General features: G+C 45.1%; 1 protein-coding gene across 1 annotated transcript in view; it reads right to left on the bottom strand.

The window, feature by feature from the left end:
• SAMD12 (sterile alpha motif domain containing 12) overlaps positions 1–19,374 on the bottom strand; it is a 272,160-nt gene that overhangs the window by 88,310 nt on the left and 164,476 nt on the right. The window lies entirely within an intron of this gene.

Genomic DNA, 19,374 nt, shown 5'->3' with positions numbered 1-19,374 from the left:
TCCAGTAATACACTCATATATACTCGCACACACACACACACACATATACACCCCATGTATATACACAAACTCACACAGATATACACACATATGAGGAGGCTTTTAAAAAGCAATTGGAAAGTGGAATTAAAAGATAATGAAGACTATATAATTTACCTCCTCTGGCTCAATTTTCAGCCAAATCATAGATGGGCCCAGGAAGGGATGAATGACCACAGGGAGGCGCACACCTTAGACTCATCAACCAGGTGAGGTCACGCACATCCCCCTTAGACTCATCAACCAGGTGAGGTCAAACAGGCAGCGTTTGCCCCCAGACAACATTCAGAAGCGTGAGCAAAGAAGGGAGGAGAGGAATGGGAGAAAACGGGTTGTGGGGATTGTAATCAAAGGATGTTACACTGTGAGGACTATTTTCAAAGGGGTGACATAAAATGCATATGAACTGCTCAATGGAAAATTGATCTGCTCTGTAATTTATAATAAGAATTAAAAAAATAATGGAATGTAAAAAAATGATAATAGGATTTTCCCATTAACTTTTTGAAGCTCTCCCATATTCTCATTCTCTCTCTCTCTCTCTCTCTCTCTCTCTCTCTCTCTCTCTCTCCCTCTCTTACACACACACACACACACACACACACACACCCTTCCATTTTATGGAGGTATTCAATACATGACTCCAGTTTTTAGAATACTAATTATTGTAAGAGTTTGTTTATCACATAGGGAAAAAGTGCCACACAGTAATTCACAGTGTGCCACACCACCCTTTTCGTTGTGACCTGCAAGCTTTTGAGTTCCTGGGTTAACACATTCAGCAGCACTTGTACATTTTAATTTAATTTCTACTTAAACAAGATGACTGTCCTTCCAGATGACGAAGGACTAGACGGCACTGAATGCAGAGAACGTGCCGCTGCATATTAAATGCAAATGATTTAAAAACTGCTTGAAACAAGCAAGCCATTATTATAACTATTTATGCCAGGTGCATACAAAGATTTTTAGATCTGCAGCCTTAGTGACGCCTGCTAATTTCCTGAATTCTAAAAGAAGAAAAACACAATGAATTTTAGATATCAGGTGGAAGGCAGATGATTAGGTAGGTTGTTGTATAAAATAAGTCAAGGGTTTACTTATTCATGAAATATTTAATCAATTACTTGCAAAGTTCCTTTGGAAACATTGCTCAGAAAAACAGACCAATACCTGCTTGTGTGCTAGTGTGAGACACAGACATTTTTGTGGTTGTGTGGGTTCTGACTCTGAGGGACCCTGTGTGCAGCAGAGCAAAACACAGGCCATCCCTCCCACTCCTGGAGGGTCTCCCTCTTACAGTGATGCTCTATTTTACCCAGCATGATGTCCTCCTCTAGAGACCGGTCCTGTCTGATAACATGTGTAAAGTGTATTAGATGAAGTCTCATTATCATTGCTTTTAAAAGGAATTGTGATGTGTCTCTGCCAAGACATAATTGGTCTTACTTCTGACAGTCCATGGTATATTCAGTATCCAGATTCAAATCCGTCAGTTCTTTGGTCTTCCTTCTTCACTGTCCAACTTTCATTTGCATATGAGATGATTGACAATATCATGGCTTGAAATCATTCTACCTTACCCTTCAAAGTTACATCTTTGCTTTTGGACACTCACTTTAAGAAAGCCTTTGGCAGCAGATTTTCCCAGTACAAAACATTGTTTGATTTTTTAAAAAAATGGGTTCTTTTTGGCATATACGTCACACATCCTACAATTTAATTGCTCAATCATATTAAGATTTGTGCTAGAGGAAAGTTGTATGATTTTTTGGTGCCTTACTGCATCCTGATTTCCTCATCTCTTCCATGTGACCCTTCTGTAAGGGAATGTCCAATTGCCTACAGATGGGCTTTGGGTCTCCACTCTACAACCACCCCACCCCCATTCACATTGATATGATTTTTTTGTTCTGGGTCTTTGATGCTTTCCTCCCCCTACTCCCACTATCATGAACTCAATTCTACCTTACAAATATGACTAGACCAGAGCATGTACATTGCTACAAGTAAGAGTTGGAAACACAGGGAGTCCAGGACAGATATACCCTTCAGGACCAATATTGAGAATAGAGATACCAGGAGGGTAAGGGGTAAGGGGCAGGTGGGGGAGTGGAGAAAGGGGGAATCAATTACAATGATCATCATATAACCCCTTTCTAGGGGAATGGAAAACAGAAAAGTGGGTAAAGGGTGATAGCAGTTGGTGGAAGACATGGGTGGAGGGGGGTAGGAATGTATTAATTATCAAGGGTTCATGAGGGAGGGAGTGTGGAGGAAAGGGAAAAATGAGGAGCTGATATCAAGGGCTCAAGTAGAAAGAAAATGTTGTGAGAATGATGATGGCAATATGTACAGATGTGCTTGACACGATGGATGCATGTATGGATGGCGATAAGAGCTCTAAGAGCCCCCAATACAATGATTAAAAAAAAATTCATGATCGTCACCACAACCAATTTCAGGGCAATTTCTTCCTGTTCTCATTGTTGTAAGTGACCCATTTCCCCTCCCTGCCTTGCCCCCCGGCAATTATCAATCTGGTTATTCTCTGTATAGGCTGCTACTTCAATAGGCATTGCCGCAATGCGGATAAGTACCTTGAAGAGAACAGAGGCAGGTGAGAAAAAAATCACAGACCAGGACCAGGGTGAAAAGGAGGGGCAGGAGTGAGGAGAAGATGTTCATGGGTTTGCTATCACTAGTAGTCACGGAAATAAAAACTCAGGGACAAGCTGGAAATATTTTGAATACAAAGAACATAGCTAAGCTTCAGGACCAGAAAACAATAATGATACACAGCATTGATTTTATGAAAAATAAAATATAAATGGATTTTCTAGTAATAAAAACAGTTTCCAATCTGCTCTAAATTCTAATACAATATTGCCCCTCATGCATGTCCTAGCCTCATTACTCCTTTTCTTTTCTGAATTTACTCTATCTTGTACAGTCCTATAACCACACTCCAAGGTCTCTGCGTGGTGCAAATGATTTGTATCTGGCTACTAACAGAAAGGTTGGCACGTCCCATCCACCCAGAGGCACGGTGAGTGAAAAGTCTATTTTTCTACTTCTGTAAAATCACAGCCACTAAAATCTCTGGGTCCATACTACTCTGTACACAAAAGTAACACCGTGAATTGGAATCAGCTTTTTTTCCCCTTAATTCAATTTTTCATGAACATTAAAAAAATCGTTTTCTTGGGACATAATCATATCATACACATATCATACAATTCAGTAATTCAATTTTGGAATCACAACAAAGCACTGGTGTGGCTTTTCAGAACCATACACCACTTTGGATAGTTTGTTGGATTCGGTATAAAAACCAACCAACCATCAACAATCCCACCATGAAAGTGAGGGAGGATTGATTTATTCGATCCAATTTATTTATTCGCTTGTTCAACATTTATCAAGCACTTACTCCATGCCAGGCACTGTACTTTCTGTTGGGAGCATGGTAGCTTTATGTCAAGAGTCACACACAGGAGAAGGGAGGAGGAGAAGAAATCTAATTAGGTGACAGGAGTGCATGACAAAGGACATTGAATAAGGAAGACCTAAGAAGAATCCTTGCATTTTAATTAAGGTGCTGGGAAGAATATTGAATGGACCACCGACTGCCACAAGAACAAACAAATCTGCCTTGAAAGAAGTGTATCTAGAATGCGCCTTAGAATGAGGAAGGGGAGACTTCGTCTCACATCTTTTGGACACGTTATCAGTGAAGACCAGTCCCTGGAAAAGGACATCACGTTTAGCGACATAGAAGGTCCTTGAAGAAGAGCAAGACCATCAGGGAGTGACTGCAACAAAGGGCTAGAACATAGCATAGCGCTGGTTGTAAAGACGGGGCAGGACCAGAGCGGGGCGCTGTTTCCTTCTGTCCTTTGTAGGATGGCGTGGGGTCAGGACCGACTGGGCAGCACCTCCCAACAACAGTGCCTGGCAGAAGTGCAGAAATAGAGATACGGAGCAGACAATCTGAGCATCCATAAGGCATGCACACGGGCAGGTTTGGGGAGATGGAAGAGAAACGCCAAAGCTTTCCCGAGGAGTTATTCATGAAAGTGCAGAAATTAGACAAAGGGTCAGAGGCCAATCTAGTCCACAGAAGCATTAAAGCACACACAGAAACCCGGAAGCAGCACTTGGTGGGGAGGGAGGTTCAGCCTGTTGACCTCTGAAGTCAAATGAGAGAAAGCAGAAGGGCAAAGGGGAGGGGCAGAACAGCACTCAGCCAGCCGCCAAAAGCCCTGGGGGAATTCTAAGTAGGCTAAACATTGATCAAGTTTATCTTCAGATGGTTCCATCTGGTATCTGCTTGGAAGATAAATTGGAGGAGGGCACACTAGAAACACAAAGACCTGGGAGGAGATGCATAATTGTCAGGGAGGGAGATGAGATGGCTGAGTTTGGGGACTCCAGGTATCATCATCCGGATGCTGCAGGAGGAGAAGGGGGGCTGGAATCAGAAAGGTAGGCTGGAATTAGGAACCGCTCCCTGGATGTTAGCAGCAGAAGAGAAAAATACAGAGGAACGTTGGAGACACATTGAGAGGTGGCAAAGGTATGCTCTTCCAGATAAGTCTCAAGCTAACAGTCAAAGAAGGCCACTAATATGCACAGTTCAGCACCAGGTGACTGTGTGGATTTGTCACACCCTTCTGACAAGCAGAAATCATTAACCTGCTGCTGTGCCAGCTGCCACTGTGTCTTCCTAACACCGGGTTGTCCATGTGACTCATGGAGACCTCATGAGTACAGCGTTGAACTGCTCTTTAGAGCTTTCAAAACGGTGATCTTACAAAAGCAGATCACTAGGCTGTCTTCTGAGGGACTTGTGGGGGATTTATGCTGCCAAGCTTTTGACTGACAATCAAGACCTTAATTGTTTTTGCCACCAGGGACTCCTTGTCTGTGCCATTCCTGACAGACAAGCAGTTCTAAGTCCCCAACTGGACACACCTAGCAAAGGTGCAGGGTTCATGGATCACATGATTATACAAGTAGAGGATTTCTTGGACAAAACTGAAGAATGAAACTTTTTCAAATGTAAACTAATGGAAGAATTATCATATTTATCTGGAAGGAAATATTATTTGGTAGTTCATGGTACTTCCAATATCATTCCCTGACACCATAGTTCAAATGCATCGAGTTCTTCTTTGAGCGTCCATATTCAGTGTCCAACATTCACATGCATATAAGGCAATTGAAAACACCGTGGCTGAGGTCCGGCATACCTTAATCCTCATAATAGCATCCTTGCTTTTTAACACTTTGTTTTATGCAGCAGGTTTACCTCATGCAATGTATTGTTTGATCTCTTGACTGCTGCTTCCACGAGCATTGATAGCGGATCCAAGCAAGAGGAAATCCTTGAGAACGTCTGTCTTTTCTCCATTTATTACAATGTTACCTACCGGGCCAGTTGTGAGGATCTTTGCTTTCTTGACATTGAGCTGCTATCCATGATGAAGGTGGCAACCCTTCGTATATATATTTGCGTGTATATGAAAGTCTAAAGTTATTGCTCTGGAGCTGACTCTAATGCATAGTGGCTCTATCTATATACGGTTTCAGAGACGGAAAGTTTTTATTGGGGCAGACAGCCAACTCTCTGTGCAGCTTTTACCTGTGGAGCAGCTGGAGGGGGCGGGGGGTGTTGAGCCACTGACTTTGAGGTCAGCAGCCCAATGCTTAACCCACAGTGCCACTAGGGGGCTTTGAAATATTTGTGGAGGAAGTGTTTGTAATTAGAATATGAGGCTTTTCCATGAACTTTTTGAAATCCTGTTGCGTCTGTGTATGTATGTGTGCAAACACACACACACACACGTGTATTCTAACCCCCATCCCTTTCTTCTTTTTTCATTTTCCCTTGGGCCAGTGTCTCCTATGCTCCTGTCCTTTGAGGACAGCTTTGGGGATAATGGAGGCTGGAATCTGAAGGTCCATAGGAAGAGAGCTCAATTTTATTGTGTCAAGCCATTGACAATTTTAGTAACGGATATTGTGAGTTGTCTTCAATCCTCCATCAGTGAGAACTTCTCCATTTCTAGAAGTGAGGAGGAAGTAGGGGGCCTGGGGCAGCAAAGAGGTGCCCCGTCTTGGCTGGCCTCATTGCTGGGTTCCTTGGAAAGAGTTTCTGTTTAGAAAGCTATGCTGCCTGTGTCGCCTTGTAGATAGGGTTGGAGGGCACTGGACTTGCTAGGCAGTGCGGGGAGTTCATGGGCACTGCCTTGGGCCTGGCCAGCCATTCTTTGCAGAAGAGGGGATGAGAGCATGCTGGCTTTTAGACACAGGTAAGGAGTGGAATGGGATTAGCACAGACCCTGAAGAAACAGCAATGCTCGAGAGCAGGGGTCCTCAAACTTTTTAAACAGGAGGCCAGTTCACTGTCACTCAGGTAATTGGAGGGACGGACTATAGTTTTTTGTTTTTTAAAAACTACGAACAAATTCCTATGCACACTGGACGAATCGGCTGTTAAGCAGGACAGGCAGTGGCAGCAAAAACACCGGGCGGGCCAGATAAATGTCCTCGGCGGGCCGCATGTGGCCCGTGGGCTGTAGTTTGAGGACCCCTGATCAAGAGGCTGGCAGACAGAAAGGCGCTTCCACAGGGCAGAAAAGGAAGGGTTCAAGAAGAGAGCTGGCAGACTGCAGTGCCAGAGAAGCCCGGGGCCAGGGAGCGGAATAAGGACCAGGTAGGAAGCACATTCCAGCAACACACAGAGAAAAGGATGGCGATGACCATTGGCGATGGTCAGCCAGTGAGCCCGATGCACATACTCCGGCCTTCCCAGTCTGGCCTGCTTTGTCATCCTACTAACGAGAACTGGAACATAAGCTTCTACAGTGTAGACGACATTTTTATCCTGAGGGTTTTACAATTATTCTCATGTAATCCCGACCAAACTATCCAGAGACATAACTATTCTATTTTCTTGATGTGGAAACTGAAGCACAGGGAGGCTGCATACCTTACTCAAGGACACATATTCTGGGAGTGGCAGAGCTAGGTGGCTCTGGATCCCATTATGCCATCCATGAAATATGAAATGCAGATGAAGAGTCAGTTAATGAAGGAGGTGAAGCTAATGGAAGGTGTTTTTTCGGACAGAGGTACAGAGCCTATCAATGTGATCAACAAGCAATGAGAGGACTGAGAGAGTTGGAAGATTGTGTGAAATAAATCCTACTGGTTAGAGCAGTGGTTCTCAACCTGTAGGTCATGACCCCTTTGGGAGAGGGGTAGAACAACCCTTTTACAGGGTCACCCGGTTCATAACTAGCAAAATTACAGTTATGAAGTAGCAACAAAAATAATTTTATAGTTGGTGGGGGGGGGGGGTGGGGTTCACCACAACATGAGGAACTGTATTCAAGGGTCACGGCATTAAGAATGTTGAGAATCACTGGGTTAGAACACAGGAGAATGGGAGGAAGGTGGGCCAGATCAGGGCTGGTCGAGCCAGGAACAGTGATATGGTTTGGTTTCCAGCTTTATGGTTGGTTAGGGACACGTGCATGTACATATCCATGCATTCTTTCAACCTGGGGTAGCCTGGAAGCTGGTGATGCAAGAGTGAAGGAGGAAGAAGCGTATCTGGTAACCTGTCCACCAGGTCCCCATACAGCTTCCCAGATTCATCATCATTTGGTTCCCAGAAGCATTCCTCCAGCCACATACAGTGTTGTCCCTTTCTGTCTCTTTGTCCTTGCAAGTGTTTCATCTTGCTAGGTATGATAGTTAGGGTTTTGTGTTGTTTTGTGTCAACATAGCTTGGCCTGGATTCTCAGTGTCTTGGTAGTTAGAACATACACACCCACCTCTAATGAGTGCTAACATCATTCTCAAGGGCGTGGCTTGTTTCCAACATAAGTAGATGCAATGGAAAAGCTTGCATCTCACACCTGGATCCAGGTCTTTGGACTTGAGTCAGCAGCCTGTGGTATTGCCTGCTGATCTTGGGAGTTGACAGTAGCTTGCCATTTTACCTGATGATTCCGAATTCATTAACCTATGCAGCCAGAACCCTGTTGTCTGACCTGCCGATCTCCATTGGTTCATCAGCCTCTGTAACTGCATGAGGCAGGAGAAGCCTCTAGCCTGACGTCTGACCCATGGCTTTTGAGTTTGCCCACCACTAAAACTGTGTGAACCACTTCCTCGATGTAAACCTCACTGTGTCTATACATACGTAAGCTGCACTGGGCTTGCTTCTGTAGAGATCCCAGTCTAAGACACTGGGATACCATTCCCATCTTCTGTATCCAGAGACTTTCTACATACCCTTTGATTCCCCAATCAAACACTGCCTTATTAAGAAGGAGTTCCCTACTTTCCCCCTGCCTTGATCCTGTGACCGTTCCTGCTAACATTCTCAATTAGAGATTCCTTCCGGGGGAGACTTAATGATCTAAGTATCTGCTCCCACACAGGACCAGGACCAGGGCCAGGACCAGGACCAGGACCAGGACCAGGACCAGGACCAGGACCAGGACCAGGACCAGGACCAGGACCAGGGCCATTTCAGGAGTACCGACGGTTTCTACCCTTCATTGCTCCGACAGAGACTGCCAGACTGTCGATGTGGATTACATAAACATTTGCTTGATGCAATTTTTACACTGGCAGTAATTTACCTAAAGCTCAATTTAGTTACTGAACAGAATTTTTTAGGTCATGGATATTTTAATAACATTTAAAATTTAAAAACTGTTAATATTTATGAATATGTTCTCAGGATAAAATTTCAACCAGAACATGTGTGTGAAGAGCCTCAATATGCTTTTCATACCTTCTGCTTACTCCTTTCTTCTCGGTATGCAGTTGGCAATGATCACCAGGTTAAGTTATAAACCTTTCCTTGGCTATACATTTTAATCATGTGCACATGTAAAATAGCTTTCTGACATAAGTTGAATGCCTCATTTCTTAAAAACGTTTTCATTATTGTTGCCTTTTATTATCATTCCCATTATAGAGCCAATTTTAATTTTCTTTAGGGGTGGAAATATTATAGATAAGCTTACAGATATGCTGGAAAAATACATACATACTTAAAAATGCCCAAGTCATTGAATCATTGCCGACCATGCCATAGCCTGTTACACAACAGTGTTCTAAACAGCAAATCACAGCCTCGAACATGCAGCTATGAATGATAACCTGGGAACCAGTACATATTACTAGAAATGTCAATAGAGAACTGTGTGTAAGTATATACGATGTAGTTTGAGTTACAACAGACTGAACTATGACCACCTTTTAAAAAAACATTTCAAAGCCATGATTTTTCACTTAGCAATGGATTTTACTTAATAACAATGTTTCACTGAACCATCACTTCTGGAGATCGTTTCAGCTCGAGCAATATAGATTCATCTCATTATTTTCAGCCGCTGTCAACATTCATTAATAAACAGAGACATGCAACGGAAAGCAATGCGGCTTTCACGCAAGAAACAGGCAAGCCTGAGCAAACTGAGCTGATCCCGTGTCCATGATGCTATGGGAAAGCCTCGTCTGTCTCCCCGAGATCGTTCTGTCCTACACGTACAACTGCATTTACAAGTCTTTGTCCCGAAGGACACAAGGGCATATGTGTGGACCTGGGCACCTACGGTTGCTCACTGCAACCGTGTTTGCACTCCTGAAAACTTGGAAGCCTCCACCAGCAACCAGGGCTGAACACATTGCACGATGTCCGGATTTTATTTTGTCAGTCTCAAGCACATCTAACTGTCCTCTCCTCTCAAGCCTGTCCTCCCCCGCCCCCAAGGTTGCTTTATTGGAAACTCCCCTCATTTCTGTGACTTTCCTACACAGCAATCCAGGACCAGTGTGGGTCTGATAATGTGATTTCTTCAGAGACGTGGCTTATTTCCAGACTTTTAATAGTCATGTCTTGTTTGCCTTCCTATACAAAGGGAAAGATATGGAGCCTCGCGTAATCGCGTGCACGCCTCTCCTTCATCCTGACACCAAGCCTGCGTTTGACAAGTGAACGGAGTCTTCTTCTGCATGATTTATAATGGGGATGTGCTCGAAGGGAACCACATGCAAAAGACTATGGGATGGACATAAAACACGAAGTTTCACTCGGTTACTTAATGACCGTGTAAGCTACCTCTGACAGCCATCAATTATTCAAAATGAAATAAACCAAGAATTTATGAAGGGACTTCAAAACATGTGTGGGGAAAAAATCCCATCTCTTAATTCCAGTTTTTCCATGAACTTTTTAAACCCTTACCCCCACCCCATGTTCGCTGGCTAGACTGATGTAGTTGTGCTAGTTTGGGTTTACCAGAGAAACAAATTCATAGACACTCATATGTGTATAAGAAAGAGCTTTATATAAAACAATAATTTTATAATGAGAAAACAGCAATTTTATACTAAGAAAATACCCCAGCCCAGTCCAGATCAAGTCCATACGTCTGATATTAACTCATATGTCCTATACTAGCCTAGAAATGCTTCTTGAGACGCATGTAGCCATGCAATGATGCCAAACACAGGAAGATAACAGCCCATGGGTGGAAAGTCTTGTGGATCCAGTGGCGATGGAAGCATCTCAGTGCTGGCATGGATTTCCACATGGCTCCTCCAGCTCCAGGGCTCTGGCTCCATCACTGTGTCTCCTTGTGGCTTGTCAACAGGAATGTGGAGCAGAGGGAGAGTGTCTGGCCTCTAGAGAGCTATTTATCTCCACTATACCTCCAAATGAGGTCATCAAAAGGCAACCTGATTGACAAGTTAGACTCCACCCCTTTCCCAACTTAACAAGAGATTACGTAACTGCCACAGTAGTGAAAGAAGGATCAAACTGAAGTCTTTACAGAATCAAACTGAAGGAAAAAAGTAAGGAACCCGAACCTGACACTGGAAAATAAGGACAATAAGGAATGAGGGCTCTTTATGAGATCAGAAGCAGAGATACCAGGCTCTTCTTACATAGGCCTCAAGCACCTGCTGGCGACCCCCAGGTGCCAGGATAGAAGGCAAAGTCCCAAATGCAATGAAAGTGTATGGAAGTGCTGGGTCCACAGAGAATCCACAATGGACAGAGGGACTGGATGGTTCCCTTCCAGCCCAAGAAACCAGAGCTTCCCAGTGAGTGGGCTAAGGCTGGGTCTGGGCTAGGCTGGTCACCTGGACAAGCTCTCAGGGGTGAGGCAGCCTCAGCTGTTAGCAATGGCACATTCTTGATTGGTGGGAGCAAAAAAATTGTTGAGCACGTGCTGAGACCAGGCAGCGTTGGCCATTATTAACAGAGCAGGAGGTCTAAGGATGGTATCCAGAGTCACAGGAGCCCAGCAATGGCGCATGTGAATGTAGCCTTATGTGGGAAGCAGGTGGTGAGTGGACCGGGCAAGCAGGTCTCCTACTGTTTGCAAAGGCTCTGAGGAAGGATGCAAACACTGGGATGGTGGGCCAGGCTCCAAAGCAGGACTCTTTGAGTCTTGCAGTAACTGGAGGGCCAATCAGACCAAGAGGAGGAGAAAAGCAGGCCTATTCAGTAGTTCGTTAACCGGGCTAGCAGAACAAAAACTCACTCCAAACAAGTCCTGGAAGCAAGTCCTGATTCCTGGCTAGGCTTCCTTAAATTCTCCCTGATGAAGGAGAAACATTCCATACCCTTGGCCTGGGAGGGAGAACCTTTAAGTGTGGTCAAATGGCTTCAGCTGTGGGTATCAGAGAGCATCCAAGGCCGGGGGCCCAGGCAGGTCATCATATCAATTACTGCCTTTGGCAGCAGTAGGAGGGAAAAGAGTGGTTTGGGCAACACTGCTGGAATTATAAGGCCTTAATTAGATTACTGGATCAACCTCTGACTAGCAATGAATGTCCTTGGGGAGGTCAATTAATCTCTCGATGAAACGATGTCTGTTTCCACATTGAAACAAGAAAATAATATTTCTGAGGCAGCTTATAGGAAAAGGTCACAAGAGCATCCATGCAGCTAAACAGATTCAGATCTCAGCTGATCTTTCAATTGCATACTGCCCTCTGGCCTTGTGACCCCCTCCCCCCAAAAAAGGGAGGGCTGGAAGAGGGTCCTTCAACTAACCATTGCAAATAAAAGTACTTGCTCTATATTTATGATAAACGATGGAGTTTAAATTTGCTGAACCTAAATTGGTTGTGTTGTAAAATAATGTGACTGAACCATTCACCTTGAAGAAACGTGTAAACGAGAAATAGCAGGGGCAGAATGACTTTGTACTACCGGTCACAGGCTAGACCAGAACCAGCGCAGCGGACACTGCAGCGCAGAGAGGGCTCCAAAGCAAGGGTAGTGAAGGCTGGTCATAGTTGGAAGCAGGAAAAGTGGCAGATTGGATGGCGAGAGCAGTGTATACTTGGCAAAGTGGTATGAGTTTGAAATACTGACGATCCATCTAAGAATACAGATCTTCCTGAAGTTTCTGATTCAGGCCGGTCAAGAAGAGACAAGGTCTTTGGAACTAGAGTCAAGGATACTCGATACACCTTCTCTTTGTTTTGAATTAATATAGTGCCTAGGAAAGGAGACTGCTCTAAAAGCTCCGGGAACATGATTTTCAAATGTCACTATCTAAAATCAGAGCCAATAAGAATCAATAATAAGTAAAGGATACTAACCACACGAAGATTTACCCCAGCTGAAGAAATTGTTTGGATTTACTCCCCGCCACCCCAGCCCCCAATTCTGCTGGGATCGTCTGGGGCATCCTCGGGATAACACAAGAAGAAATAATGGATGGCAAACTTTACGGTGTGGTCTTACTGGGTTGGTTTGGTTCTTATGAAGCTAAAGCAGAGCCCAGTGCATGTTTTAGGCGTGTGTGGTCCTAATCAGTGGAGAGGCTTCCCCGTTCCTTAGTGGCAAACTCTGTCACAAATTAGGATACTGTGGAGGTTCCTGTTATTTTCGAGAACAATGAGATCCAGCCCAATCAAATTAAATTAGAATCTCTGGGGACAGACCCAGGGAGCAATGATTATGGCGCACAGGAAAGGCTGAGAATCACTGCACTAGCTTCTACCTTCAGTTGGGGGAGTCAAACTCATAAAATGTGATGAGTTTTAATAAGGTTACTGAACTCCCTTTGCTCTGGTACCATGAATACCAAGCAACCTTATTATGGCTATCTGATTTTCTTAGGTTGACTGTCTTACACGGGCTGCAGGAAGGTGATGAGCTGACCCAAGGCATCTGTCCGCTCGTCATTTACAGTTCTCATTTTAAACCAATAAAAGGACTTCTCTTTTGTTAACTGTCTTCTTGTTACTCAGACCAGTCCTACAGAATCCCCAGGACCTGTGTGACTATGCGGGAAATGGATATACATGGCTTCAGATACATACAAAGAAGAGGACAAGACCTCGTTCCCTCATGATTCCATCACTGGTACCCTGGGGAGAAGCTGCGGGACAGTCAACCTTGCCTCTCTGATAGACCTTGCAAAGCAGTAGGCCACTAAGAGATTAACTTCTGTTTTTTGTTAGAACACCACAAGTATATGCAAGCAATGCGTGAGATGAACATTCATGACTGGCTTCCTCTTCCACACTTAGGATATCCAACTGTCCTGGTTTTCCTGGAACCATTGGAGGGTCCAGAAGCTGGGACTTTTTGATTTATACTGAAGATAGTCCTCAGGAAACCATCCCAGAAGCTTGAGATTTTCCATGTTGAACCCAAGACAAGATAGTCACCCCATGCACCATCCTAATTTTCTAGGATGGGATTCCATTTCTAAAAGAGTCCTGATTGATCACCTCATGGTAATTAAAGGAAAACAAGTAGGTGAGAGGAAGAATCAAAGATGTCCCCAACTTCACCTCACTGTTCCTCAACAAGAAGAATGAGAAACCAGGTAGCTTCCTTTTGCACAACTTGGAGTTAACACTTAGCAAGGTGGTGATTATGCAGATAGTGCAGGGCCAACTGGAGGTTCACTCCGTTATTCACACGTGGAGTCGCTCTGACTGGGATTAACTTGTGGGAACTGCCAACAACAACAACAGAGTGATTTCACAGGTAAACTCCACACAGGCTTGCAAACAGCTATAGTCCAGCCCCTGCCATGTGAGAAGAGTAACTAGTCAGTGGTCCAAGTTCACAGATGATCTTGACACCACGTAGCCAGAGTGAACATGTGTTCAGCACTCTGTGCACGTTGCAAAGGAATTTTAATAGAGTGTGCCATTTAATCAGAACTCCATTACATAAATCTAATTAGCATCTTGAGTTTATATATGAGAAAACTGAAGCTGTGGATATGGGCTGCTTATCCATCTATTCCCAATGGTCCAAGCCATCCTAGACATGCAATAAGTGGCATGATTGGGAATAAAACCCAGTATAAGATGTACAAGTGTAAATTTTTCAAAGAGCAATTTAATTCAATTATACTCTTTTTGGGGGAGAATTCTAAAAAATGGCCTGAAGTCTATTTAAGTGTGTCTGTCACTGAACATCCTTTAGAAACTATTTAAAATAATGATAAGGAGGAAGGAGATTCAGCTGAATATTATTAATCCTGCACTCCATAAAGTGAAGCTACAAATGATGTCCTGGTGAGCAGTCATAGGGAGAAAGAGAGGAGAGAGAAATGGAGTATGTGTGTGTTAGGAAAAGAAATTAAACTGAAAATTAGATTCCCTGCTCACAAATTTTGACGAAATCTAAAGGAAATTAATCAACCACTTTACACTTGCTTTGCTGATCACAGAAGGCCTCTGACTCCACTTGACATAAGCAAATAAGGATGGTAACACTTGACATGTAATTCGTGGCTCACTTAATTGGATTGCTTCACAAACCATTTCCAGGAATCAATGATCCCTAGTGGGCATCACACAAGGTAGTACCAGGAGGTTGGGGACAGAGGATGGCAGGATTGCATTCCCTAGAGTTATTTTTCCAGAAGCTGTTACACATACTGCCTTGCAGGGGGCTGACTTTCCAATGCTCCTGCTCCCTCCGTATACTCCCTTGCCTTTCTCACTATTTCTGAGACCCCTGGAGTGTGTGCAAGAGTTTGTAGGTGGTGCAAACTGTTAAGCACATGGCTACAAACTGAAAGGTTGGAAGTTTGAATCCACCAGAGGCATCTTGGAAGAGAGGCTGGCAAAGCCATAGACACAATAACCCTGTGGAGTGCTATGGGTATGGGTTTTTCTTCTCCATATATTCCTGTAGGTCCAGGTTATCCTAGATATGTAACACATCATATACAAAATGATATGATTATACCCCAGTGTAGGATATCCAAGTGTAACTTTATCAAAGGGCAGTTCATTGCCCATGCTCTGAAACAGGGGGATGCCACGCGTTAGAGTAGACTTGGCTGCAATCAGTTCGGTTTCACTGTTTGCTTGGGACATTGATAACCAAGTGTGGCAGGGAGCTTCTGAAGTCAGGCCGTCTAGGCTCAAATCACTTAATAGGCAGAAGACTTGTCATGTCTTACACATTTGGGGAATGCTGTCAGGAGACCCCAGACCCTGGAGAAGGACATCCTGCTTGGTAAAGTAGAGGGGCAGTGAGAGAGAGGAAGGCCCTCAAGAAGATGGATGGACACAGTGGCCGCAACAGTGGGCTCAGGAATAGGAGCAATTGTGAGGAGGGTTCAGGACTGGGCAGTGTTTCATTCCGTTGTGCACAAGGTCGCTATGGATCATAACTGACTCAATGGCAATGCCCAACAACATATGGAAATGTCACATTAATGTTTATTATTATTGTTTTCGCTTTCAAAAGTCATGTCAATTCTACTTTGGTTAGGATCTCTGATCCAGGCTGACTTAACAGAGTGGTATGGCCATGACGTATGTTCCCTACAGAAGGACAAACAGCCCTAGTCTTCACTGCAGTACAGTTTTTAAACAGTAGACACTCTCAAGACTGCAGTAATGTCACCATGGAAGCTTTCTGGACACCCTCTGCTGTATCATCTAGGGCAGGAGATAAAGAATTAGCAAGTTGTCAGTCCAGGACAAAGGCAGTCTGTGTCTGACTCAGCTCTGCTCTTCCGAGTAGGCATGTAAGTCACCAAGGAAGTCTTCCAATTCAAATTGGGACCCCTGGATTTCTGAGATGACGGATGGTGGCCAAGGTGACACCATGCCGCAGATCACATTCTCTGTCTAGGGGGAGAGCTAGACTTGGTATAAGCCACTGCCCTTTCTCCTTCAGTAGTTCCATTCTTATAAAGCACCAATCTTACTCTGTGACAAGCAAGAAGACAGGCTATCTACAGTGCAGTCAATGGTGCCAAGCTGAATTCAGTGAACAATAACATACGGGAGAGTAGCCCTAGCAGCACACACACACACACACACACACACACACACACACACCCTGGCTTGACTTCTAGCAGTACTACACACACACACACACACACACACACACACACACACACACACACACACACACCGTCTTGACTTCTAGCAGTGCTACATGGTTGTGCACGGTGGGCAAATTACTGGAGCAAGCAGACCAAAAAGCATATCCCCACGATCTCTGGCAGTGCCACAAGTCGGTAACATGAACCAGCAAAGGCAAGCTGACTTTCTGACCAATGACTCTCTACACCGGGTACTCACCAAACGCACTCTTCTAGGGGAAGCTGTGGGCCCCTGGGTGATACAAACTGTTGCATGGTTGGCTGCTAACAGTCGGGGGTTTAAATCTATGCTGGGGTATTGGGGGGCAAGAACTAGTGATTGACCAGTCACTGAAACCCTCCCAAAATATAACTCTGACACTCATGGTGTTGTCACACATCAGACAGAACTCCAAACGACTGATTGATTAACAGTGTCATCCCCATTCAAAGTGCCCAAACCACTGCCAACTATCCTGCTGCTACTTCACTGGCTTAGAAAGCTTTCAGAGTAGCCCAGCACAAAGGAAAGTTGAGCGAGGCACCAGGGATTCCACAGAGCCCTGGTGGTGGGAAACCACATTGTATGCTTAATATAAAGATTTTTATTGGTGAGGTGTTGGTCCTCCAATTCCTGTGTCCCCTCTACTCTTTTCTCCCCTCTTCTGCCATGCCTTGCAGGTGTGTTTCAATTAAACGTAGCTTCATGGCATCAATAGTCTAGATGGCTCAGCCCAGTGTCCATCCCTCTATCAACTGATCTTACCAGAACATAATGGCCTTCCAGAGAAATATGCAAGACTTTTAGAATTCTTATTGGGAGTCCTAATGGTTCCACAGTAGAAATCTTGCCTTCCATGTAGAAGACTTAGTTTCAAATCCCAGTAACACATCTCACTTGTAACCACTGCCCCTACTGTCACTGGGGGTTGACAATAGCATGTGGCTATCAGGGCGCCGTGGTTATGCACTGGGCTGCGATCCACAGGGTTGGCAGACTGAGATGACCAGCCACTCTGTGGGAGAAAGATGAGACTTTCTACTCCCATAAATATTTGCAGTCTGAGAAAATCAAAGGGGCAGTTGTACCCTGTCCTGTGGACTCATGATGAGATGGTATCAACTGAAGGGCAGTGAGAGTGGCTTTTGTTTGGATTGATGCGGAACAGCTTTGAGTAGAGCTTCCAGCTTAAGAGAAGCTAGCAGAAAAGACTTGGCAATGCATTTCTGAAATCCATCCATTTAAAATCCCAGGGAACAGCATGGGCCAAGGAGCCACCACTTACATGCATGCCATCACCATGTGCCAGGGACTGGCTCAATGGTAGCAAGCAACACACTGACCTTGTCCATGGGCAGAAAAGCGAGGGATAAAAAGCAGCAGCACAACTGAAGAGGCAAGGTGGCTTATCTAGCTCAATGATTAATGAGATGCAAAGGAAAATAAAAACTCAAACTGTGAGACGTTACAATGGGGGCTTCACCGGATTTCAGTAGTTTCTAGTCACATTCATATTTTCCTGCTCAGCCTTTGTCCGTGTTATTCTTCCTGTGTGGAAAGTTGCTTCCAGCACATCAGTCTGCATCCACTGGTTAGGCCGAGTCTCCCTCTGTCCTTCCTCTATCCAGTGGCACCAGGCATCACTTCTCTTCATATCACCTTGCTAACCAGATGCACGGTGTGTGTGTGTGTGTGTGTGTGTGTGTGTGTGTGTGTGTGTGATATTTCTGAAGGATGACCAACTTCAGGATGGCTTTGGTTACTAGTTTGCCCAAGTTCTCACTGCAGGATTTTCAGCAGAACCCGTGAGGTTAATTTATGTCCTCCATCTTAACAACGAACGTGGCGCAAGGTCTTAGAGACTCACCTGGCCCATTCTGACATCCTGCTGCACCAGCTTCCGGTGTCGACAGACAGAAAAAGGTGAGGGAATTTCAACGTGCCTCCCTTGTGAAGGCGCCTGCCTGTAGGGAACTGCATACCCCCCTACCCTGGATTTAAGCCATTTACGACATTTATTAATTTACTCTGTTTCCCGCCATACAAACTGTGCCCTGTAGTTTTACTACCTTTGTTTCATTCCTGCCAGATGGTGGCTGTCTTGACCCTTGCTAGGATTGGTGCTCTTTCACTAGCAGCTTCTATGTTCATTGGTCAATACACGACTGGTGGCATTTCCCCCCAGGCGCCTGGTATGCTTCATTAGCATACTGACCTGTTCGATCACAGTTGCCTGCCATTTCTTCCTTATTTTGGAGATGCACGACTATTGGCTACCTCAGCTGTACCTTATTTCCATGTAACACAATGGTGCCCACCCTTCGCTGGCCATTTAAGCCTCTGCTCTCAGCTGAATAAACAAGGCTTGATCAGATTCCTGTCTTGCCTCCATCTCTCTGCGCCCCTTGCCCATCTTCATTCCAAGTCCCTCTTTCAGTTATCCACGTTGTTGATGACCCGCGGGATGGGACATTTTGGTGCCGAAACGTGGGGCAAGAACTAGCCGAGAAGCCTCAGCTCCTGCACCGCTGGCATCTGGCTTTATTACTAAGTTGTATCACTGAGCTGAAACACTGAACCAACACGGTGCCACCGGCGCCCCGCAGCTAATGCAGTGCCGCAACTGAGCTGACACACACAGCTGTTAACACTGCCACTGAGCTAACACAGCCACTGAGCTGCTAAAGCCGCGCTGAGCTGTAATGCCCGCAGAGCTGTTAACGCGGTCTCAGAGCCGCAAGGCGCGCTACAGCCGCCGCCCGCGGCCTGCTGCTGCCATAAAGTGTGCCGCTGCCGCCGCGGGGCCCTAACGCCCGCCGCTCCCGCGGCCGCCCGAAAAGCGCCCGTGGCCTTCCAAAAAGCACCTGGTTCCAAAAGCGCCTGGCTCCAAAAGCGCCGCTTTGCCGTGCCTAAGCCGTTAGCTGCACTGTG

This window comes from Tenrec ecaudatus, chromosome 5 (assembly GCF_050624435.1).
Source record: "Tenrec ecaudatus isolate mTenEca1 chromosome 5, mTenEca1.hap1, whole genome shotgun sequence".
Classification (NCBI taxonomy): domain Eukaryota; kingdom Metazoa; phylum Chordata; class Mammalia; order Afrosoricida; family Tenrecidae; genus Tenrec; species Tenrec ecaudatus.
Note: the sequence above shows the minus strand (reverse complement) of the source record. Positions and strands in the feature narration are given on the sequence as shown.